General features: G+C 47.5%; 1 long non-coding RNA gene across 1 annotated transcript in view; it reads right to left on the bottom strand.

Moving 5' to 3' along the window:
• LOC102382472 overlaps positions 1–9062 on the bottom strand; it is a 215224-nt gene that overhangs the window by 204043 nt on the left and 2119 nt on the right. The gene's annotated exons all lie outside the window — the stretch shown is intronic.

The following is a 9062-nucleotide window of genomic DNA, read 5'->3' as shown; positions in this document are numbered from 1 at the left end:
TCCCCACAAGCACAGAGCTGGGATTCAACCCTAAGACTCAAGTACTGCCCTCTTGGGCTCCCAGCAGAGCTGCTATCCACTGGTGAGCCAGCCAGTAGCCCAAACAGACCCAGGAGAGTCCGACTAAACCTCACATAGGGAGCCCTTTGCTGGCACATCTGAACAGATCCTTTTACTCCATGCAAGCGCTGCTGCTGCCACCACCAGGCTGCAATAAAAAGTGATAGAGCAGCCTCAGATTCTTTTAAATGACCTGGTTTAATAGCCAAAATCCATGGGTATCCCTCCCCACATGCTCCTGGCAGTAGTTTGAGTTAAGATACTCCACATGTCTACTGGCCAGCCCCACAACATCATAAGTGCAAGCTTAGATCAGTTAGACCAAACCCTCAATTATTTGAATCTGCTGCGATTTCCCTGATGGCAGCAGGACCCCAATGGAGATGGTGTGCTCAAGGCAGCTGGGGCTGCAGTGGACAGAGACACTAAAATGCCCACCTGAATGTCATTTCACATGGGCCAGAGGTGGGAAGAAAAACGCATTAGATGATGGGTCTCATTCGACTTGTAATGATTTTGTCTGTGGTTATTTCTGTGCAGCTGGGAACAAGGGCTGTAGTCAGCTCCTTTCCAGCTGGATACAGAATAAGTTTTGCATTTGGGAATGAAAACATGTTGAGAGCAGTCCCCAGCCTGGCACAGGGATTGATCCCCACCCCCCACCCCTGCAGTTTAAAGATGACATGACTGGCTACAAACTGACCAAGATGTAGTGGCAGTGCCATCTCTTCTAAACAGCAGATGGAGATGCAAAGTGAGGTGCACCAAGGAGTTATTACAGGTTCCTCCTGTGGTGGTAGCTTAGAGCAGGGGCTTGGGCTTCCTGTGCCCATCAAGTAACATCTTGATTAATTTGCCTGTTATTACAATCTCCTCCTCACAGAAGATGTGTCAGATCCCTCAGCCCTCCTGACACACCTGCATGGCCAAGAGGAGCTTTTGTTCAAACAGCTGTGGCTCATTCAGTGGAATGCATTGCCCTTCCAGTGTGTGTGCAAGGTCTGCCAGCAGGGGCCAGCTTCACCCAGGTAACATGACAAAGAGAAGCCAGAAAGCAAGCCTTACATCTCAGCTGCTTTTACAAAGTCTAGATCCAGAGCCCAGCACAGGACTTCTATAACTTTTTAACCATATACAAAACAGTGCATAGCCCAAACCTCATCTCTGCACACTACTTTCCCCATAACCGCCGATCCCAGTCAAGCAATTCCTAATTTATGCAGGTGAAAGATTAGAATACCAGGCAAAGCCCTGTTTACCCGGCAAAGCCACAGGGGTAGATGAGATCATAAAATGCTGTAGCTGCTAAAGCTGCTCCAGGTTTAATCAGGCTTTGTGCTTTCAGCCATAAACCAGCCTCTGCAGGACTCGGGAAATGAGACTGTTCCCTACTTCACTTCAAAACTTCACAGGCCAGACAAGGTGCATTCCTGGAGCTGGAAGGGGACATTCTGCAAGGGTCAGGATGTTTGATTTAGTGGACAAATGAGCTGTTCTTGGACACACTGCAGCCTCAGTTAAACTGTTGAAGAAAACAGCGATCATATCCCAAGCCCAGTGGGGTGGATTTCATTGAAATCAGGTGGTGTCAGAGACCAGCCTTATGAGCACTCACGTGAGAGCTGTAGAGACAGATTACTCCTGCCCAAAGGCAAATCACAAGTGATTTGTGACCCTCTCACCACCCACTTCCCCTGCACCTCAGGGCTCTTCTGCACCATTCCCTTACCAATGCCCTTTTACAAGACAATCTCTTCACAGCAAGTCAGCCACCCGGTCTCCTACTCTTAACCTAGCTCCATTCTTAGTTTGCTTTATGGCTTTCTAATACTCTCCCCACATGCTCCTCATCACCATCTTTAGTCATAAAGCATCAGGTTATTCACCCAATTCCTCCCATTAGGACCATGACTCTACATGGTGACACCAGCTGTGCCAGTGACAGTGCAGTGGACCAAAGCCAATCTTCCTTGGGAGACTGTAAATACAATAAACCAGCCAACACGCACTTAAGCCATCAGCAAGAGCTTGGAGCTGATGAGCTTGCTCCATGGTCTACAAGGAGAGGATATCCTGGGGCCATAATTTAAGTCCATACATGTCACACTGATGCCCAGCTCCTCTCCACTGAGAGAGGCAGGAACTTCACGGAGGAATACTTTTGGCAGCATATTTTTGATCAGAGCTAACGCTTTCATCTTTCTGGTGGAGAAGTGGAAGTGTGTCAAGATTGCTCCTGCAGGCCAAGCGTCCCGATCTGAGGGGGTGAGAAAATGCCATTTCCACAGCAAGATTAAACATCTTCCCTCCGGCCTACTATTGAAGTACCTTGGACATGGCACACTCCAGAGCCTGCTGGACTGCCAAGGGAACAGTTTCCTAAGCCAATCCTAGATTTGTACTGCCTTCTATTTCTGGATCCTCTCATCCCACAACAGCTAGTTGCTAGCAGCAAACCCCCCCAGCCATACTCGCCGTGCTAGCCGTTATGTGAGTTCAGCTGTCTTAACTTGTTACTGAACATCCAAGTGGGGCTGACATTTATTTAATCCTCATAGTAACGTTTCAGTAAGTACACAGTCAACATTGCATGCTTATGGAAGACATTTGCTTCCAAGCAGCTTATGCTAAATTGCAGTGATATAAAGGAAACACTTATCCAATATTGACATTTACTGACTCTTAGCAGTATATAGATTGAATATTCATTTACACCACTGGAAAAAGGGGGTGAAGGGAAGAATGAGGCCCTTCATTTCAGATCTTTCAATGTAGTACAGAAACATTGAGCCAAGCGAAACAGAAGGCTGTCTGCCCTTAACAGCAGGGGTGGATAGGTGGGACCAGGGCTTTTCATAACCTAGGCTTATCTTCAGCTTTGGGGCAGAAAGCCATCTTGGTCCAATTCACTAAGCTTTCCCCTGCCCCCCGCCACTGAAGTGATGGTTTGAGGAAATCCTCTTCTTACAACAAAGCACAGCTGTTCACAAGACTGAACTCTGGGCTTTTGTATTTCCCCACACTAGGACACAGGGTTAGTCAATGAGATTTGCCCTACAGGACATACGCTTTAAGCCATTAGGGTCTGTACGGCCAAATCTATTCATAGTTTAGTGAAGCTGATTCCAGTGGAGTTAAGCAGGGCAGGAATCTGCCTTTTACTACGTAGAAAATTACCACAGTAACTCCAACCCCCAAGCTTTCCAGGCAGGGGTTAATTATCCATCATGGGACCACACTGCTCAGATCTGAAAAGTGTAGTCCATTAAATACTCTTCTAATTACTTGCACATGGAGGCATCTATTACCTGAGTTAAGAACCTGAAGTGGCTGCATTAGTGATTAATGAATGGCATTTAGGGCCCAGCTCTTAGGAAAATGAGTAAAAACCATGTAAAACCATGACACATCTACACCACCACATTGGGCAACACAAGGGAGTGCCACAGTACAGCACACCTGCTCCATGCATGTTATGCCCTGAAATACCACAGATGTAATGAGGCCAGCTCAGAACAGTGCCAGGTTTGTGTTAATAAACTTGCCTGTTGCTGGGTCCTGGCACCACCCTGGCACTTGCATTAACTTTCAGGACATAGTGCACAAGCAGACAGGCTATTCTTCTCCGTGGTGCCCTCTAGTGCTGTTTATTTGATGGTACAGACATGGCCTTCATGTCAAAAACACTACAGCTTCCAGCAGACAGAGTGTAAGGTTGCTATAGTTTCTCTGCAAGTAGGGGCATTGAATACACACATGAAGATCCAATTTTATCCCCCAAGGTAATGCCTGAATCTAGCTGCAAAAGTATTCTACCGCCCTCTTATAGCCTGTAACATTTAAAGAGCCAGGAAGTGCACAGTCAACTGTTAAAAGGTGTATTGAAAGTGCATTTTAAATTTCAACCGATTCATACACTGCAGTAAGGAAGGGCAGATTCAGGCCTCGTATAACAGCTGATTAAGCTGTAAACTTCAAGACCGCACTCTCTGCTTTGCTTTAGGGGGTGACTATCACAGCAGCTCTCAAGGAAGACACAAATACCTGAGCATAGGTCCAAGCGGGTAAATAATTTAGAAAGGCCTAGTGAATTTTAATAACTGTTTGGCTCCAATGTCCAGGACCCAGGCCTTGGATCCAAGATTCCCCAAACTATGGGCATCTTGACCTGGTCCCATTATTAACAAGATCCATACACAGGGTTTTCACCATTTCCAGTTAGCATAGTTTTGTGCACGCATTTCTTTGGTCCACGCTTCCCATCCAAGACACTCTGGAGATGTATAGGAGTCTGAATATGGATCCATGATCATTCCTCAGACTGCAATCAATTCTCAGCACACAATGCAATGCTCAGGATTTAGCCTTCATTAAGTTCCAACTGAAGGGGTAAAATCCTGTGCTATTTTGGATGAGCCAAAGATTAATACTGCAGTCTGAAGAACACATATGGGTCCAATGTGATCTCTCACAAACCCCACAAACTGAACATGCTGGGACAGGCTGTTTTGAGAGCTTGCTGTTTCGTCAATTGTCTTAAGTCTCAACAGATCAGTTCCAGACTGATTTGCAACCAATTCATTTCATCACATACTGATTTATAAGCAAGCCTGCACGTGTGTCATTACAGATTCAGGGCCTCATCCGTGGCCCATTGAAGTCAATGGCAAGAGCTTCTTTGCCATTAATGGGAGCCAGATAAGTCCTTTCCATCAAGCTTTGATGAAACTATGCTAATCATCTTTAGGTCAAGGCTCTCAAATCCAACCTAAAACCCCAGTCACGGTTTCCATAAAGTCAACATCCAATGTAATAGTTTTAGAAATACGGCCTGCATTCTTTAAAACCTGATTATGGTACCACTGGGCTAGCCCATGAAAACCTGAATGCAAGATACAAAACTAAAATAACCAGAACTCAATAACCTATTTTCTGTTCACACTGGTGAATGCAAAGTAAACCTGCTTTATTAGGGATGACAAAATGCACTGCATTTAAAACACTCTTTACAAATGAACAATATGATATGGGTTCTCACCAGGTTTCAGATCCATCTATTTCTGGGTAAAGAGGAAACAGAAACCCAGAATTGTTCATGCTGCGATATGTGGTTGGAAGGTACTGATCCAAAGGGCAAGTAACACAGGCCAGGATCTTGTATCTATATGCTGATCCTGACTAATGTTCCTTTAAAAAACAGAAACAGTGAGGCATCCAAGACAGCACAAAAGTAATTGACACCTGCTTGAGATGTACTGCATTGTGTAAAGCAGACTGCACACTGTACACTGCCCAGAGACCTCTGCATAACCTTGGAACAGGGAGGCTGGCTACAGATGCAGCCTTAGCCTCGGGACACGAGCCGGTACTGTGAGTTCCCTTGCTCTCTCAAAATAAAGAGGGCTGGACAAGATGCAAGTGACCCTTTTTATGACTGAAAGCAGCTTGTTGAAGAGATCTAGCTTGGAAAGACTTCTTTGGTCCTCACTGAAGGAGAAACAAAGATCTCGTACAAACCCCAACATACAAGAATGGACTGGGCAAAGACCAGAGGCAGTGATCCTGCATTGGCCCCTGGAGATGGCATGCACTGAGCGACACAGCAGTCCTTTTCCATCTCTAGTTGGTAGCTGATTTCTCTCCCGTGTAGCCTCGAACTCCAATGGCATTGATAAGCCTGCATGCCTCAATCAGCAAGATTTCCCATCATCTGTACAAAGTGCTTTCTTACTGGTAAGCCCTAAAGCTTTTTTCCTTCCTCAATCATTTTAGGTAGTTACTGCTTGTTGCGCTGCTAGCAACTGCTGAAAAATAATTCCCTTCCTAGGCTTCCTTTGGTTAAGTCCTAAAGCCCATTCATTCACCCTCTTCCCCTACATCCTATGCATCCGTTTTCCTTTGCTTCCCCTGAACAGCCTCAGAACAGGAGAAAATGCCCTTGCCCTGCATGGGGAATACCAGGAACCATACCAGCTAGTTCCCCCAATAAAACCGCCTCTCTCCCAGCAAGGCAGGAAGAATTATGAAGAGTGAGAATTGTAGCACATGTCCTCTGAGCTTGTCCTCCAGGAGACCCTTCTCTGGATCCTCTTCTGCGTTTTATAAGCAGATGTTTGAGAGGAAGGTCAGTCTGTTGCTGAACACAGCTGGCCAATTGTGTCCCTTTCCCCCCAGTGCCATGCAGAGGCAATTGGTTGAGTCACCAGCCCATGTATGAAGCTATTGGTTATACAACTCAGTAGGATGTTCACTTTCCTTGGCAGTTACCTGCTCATTCCTGCCCTCTCCCCATAATGCCATTTATCTCCCAGCTACTTGCCATGTGCCTGGAGTTGGCTTGACTTCTCTCATCAGCTTAACCTCACCACTCCCAGAGGTCAGATGACAAGCCACCTTTACATTCAGACACTGCTAATAAGCATGGATCCCTCTGGCAAAAGGTTCTGGCTGAATTGTAGAGAGGGGCCAGGAAAGTGATATCAAAGGGGAAACCTGCACCACTCCCACCAAGCCTGGGGTTTGCCTGCTCCTAAGAATAGCAATACAGAGGGAGATTCACAGGCATACAGGGCACTTCAGAGCCTGAGGGCAGTTCTCTGATCCTAGAGAGCCAGGTAACATCAATAGAGTCCATTTAATTACGCCAGACTTATACCAGAAAGCCGGAGATCAAACCCTATCCCAGGAGCTACATGGATGCTATATATAATGTGTGCGCTAGATGAATTTTGTACTGGAAGAATTTTGTAGCATAGGCATAAGTTAAAGAGACGTTCAAGAGAAAAAGATATCAATTCCAGAAGGACTGGTATAAAAAGATGCAGCGAGCCAAGCAAGACAGACCAAGGAGAACACAAGGAGCACTTGCCGGCAAGGGCCCGGACCCGTCTCCACATAGGGCCAAGTCTCCCCGCACAGAATTCGGCCAGTTCATAATGAGATTGGACATGTTTATACCTGCTTCTCCTCAAACAACCATGCCACCTTCCCTATGCCCAGGTCTGCAACTGCATGCAATGCTGGAATTAGCCAACACCACTGTTTTAAAGCCGAGCTGCAGACTGTATTGCTCTAAAGGGCCATACTTCCCTGGGAACAGCCCTGAATAGACTTCAGGTAGCATCACCTTGGGCTCCTGCAGTAAAATTCCACTCTTGCGCCGAGGGGCAAGGTCAGAATGAGGCTGGAAGTGCACCTTCACCAGACTTAAACCTGGCTCTAATCTGCCAGATGGCACAGGGCTTCGGTGCTGCTATTTGTTGCTTCCAACCTCTCCTCTCCCAGGCAAAGGGGGAAAGAAATAGACAAGATAAAAATCAAGGCAAGGGAGCAGGGTTTGTGGATGACAGCGTCAATTCGCTTCCCACCAAGGGGCAAAACGCATCTCTACCTGGCAGGAGGTAAATTGCACTGTGACATTATCCACGGCTTCCACCAGTTGCTTTGGTCCTGACAGCTTAGGGAAGAGAGGCAGCAATACCAAGGAGGAAAAAAAAAAACAAAAAACAAACAACCCACCACTAATAACAAAAAACCTAAAGAAACTCCACACAAAAGACACTGGGAGCCGTCAGCTTTCAAAGCCAGAAAACAGGCTTCTTGGTTTGTTTGCAGGGGATCAGACAACAAAAAAGGCTACAGGAAGATAATTTGTTCTCACCAGGCTGGATCTGACCCCTTAAAGGCACAGGAATCAGTTGCAGAAGAGATTGCCACCCTTAATTATTTTGTGATATCTCTTTATGCAGAAGGGACAGGGAAGCAGGGCGGGCTGGGACCGTAGCTCAGTGGATTAGTTACTGGACATTTACATGTGAAGCCGATTGAAATCTGGCTTTGAAGAGTGTCTGAAAATTATTCCACTAAGAGGCTTTGGAAGGATGTAGAGGGAAGCAGAAACATGTTAGTGGCTCACCTCGGAAAGGAGCTGCACTTCACACCAGGAAATCCCAGCACAGGCAAGTTGAACTGATCTCCCGCCAACCAAGACACATGGGGAAATACAGATCAGTCTAACAAGGTGCGCTAAGCCCCCCAGGATGCACAACCCATGAAAAGCCTGACCTTGGGCTATGGCACAACAGTAGTGTCAGTGGCACTGTAAGCTCATTCCTAAAAGCCTGATTTTGATGGGCATTATTCCCCAGTATTGCATAAAGTCAACGTGCTTCAGAGAAGTCTGGGGTCAGTCGAGGACAAACCCACGAGCAGAAGGTCAAGGATCCTACTTGGAAGGGCAGCAGCTATTTGCCTTTCTCAAGCAAAACCTGTGCCCAGGTTAAAGACACTTGCAGGGTTCGAACAGAAGTCTTGCATCATGCATGTGATACTCACATGCTTTATTATAGGCCCAGGAGAATCTGTTCTGCTTGCCCGATTTTCACATATGCCTTTGGGCCAAATTCACTGCTGCGTAGCACGAGTGAGTGCAACTCCAGAGACTGCCGTGGAGTGGCAGCCACTGATGGATCTGGCTAATGGACCTCCATGGGGCTCCTCAACTCCCTCCAGAACGAGGCACGAATGCCCCGCGCACTACCTGTACCAGACAGCACAGCACCTGCATCGCGCTAACAACCGTGGCTGCGCTTGCTACCAGACCCCACCGCACCACGCCGGGAGCGTGCGGTCAGGGTGGGCGACGACAAGGGCGACATTTCCACTCCTCTCCTGAAGCCACACAAGGGACCAGATCAGTGGCACGAAAGCCGGGCGCCCCTGGGCTAGTCGCCGGGCTGCTGACCCCACATTTCCCCGTGCGTGCCAAGCAGCGGGGCAAAGCGAGCGGGCCTGGCGGTGGCAAGGCACCCGCCACGCAGGGCGACGAGGCCACAAGCGCGAGGGCTCCCGCAGGAGAGGTAAAGTCAAGTAGCTCACGCTGCTCCGAGCTCTTCACACCCGGCCTGCTCAAAAAGTGCATTAGCCTCGATTAAAAAAAAAAAAAAGACAGACAGACTGGCTCGGGAGCCCAGCTGCAAACTTCTCCAGGCGGTGGCCGGAGG

Source organism: Alligator sinensis, unplaced genomic scaffold (genome assembly GCF_000455745.1).
Source record: "Alligator sinensis unplaced genomic scaffold, ASM45574v1 scaffold760_1, whole genome shotgun sequence".
Taxonomy (NCBI): Eukaryota; Metazoa; Chordata; order Crocodylia; family Alligatoridae; genus Alligator; species Alligator sinensis.
This window is presented reverse-complemented; position numbering and strand designations above follow the sequence as displayed.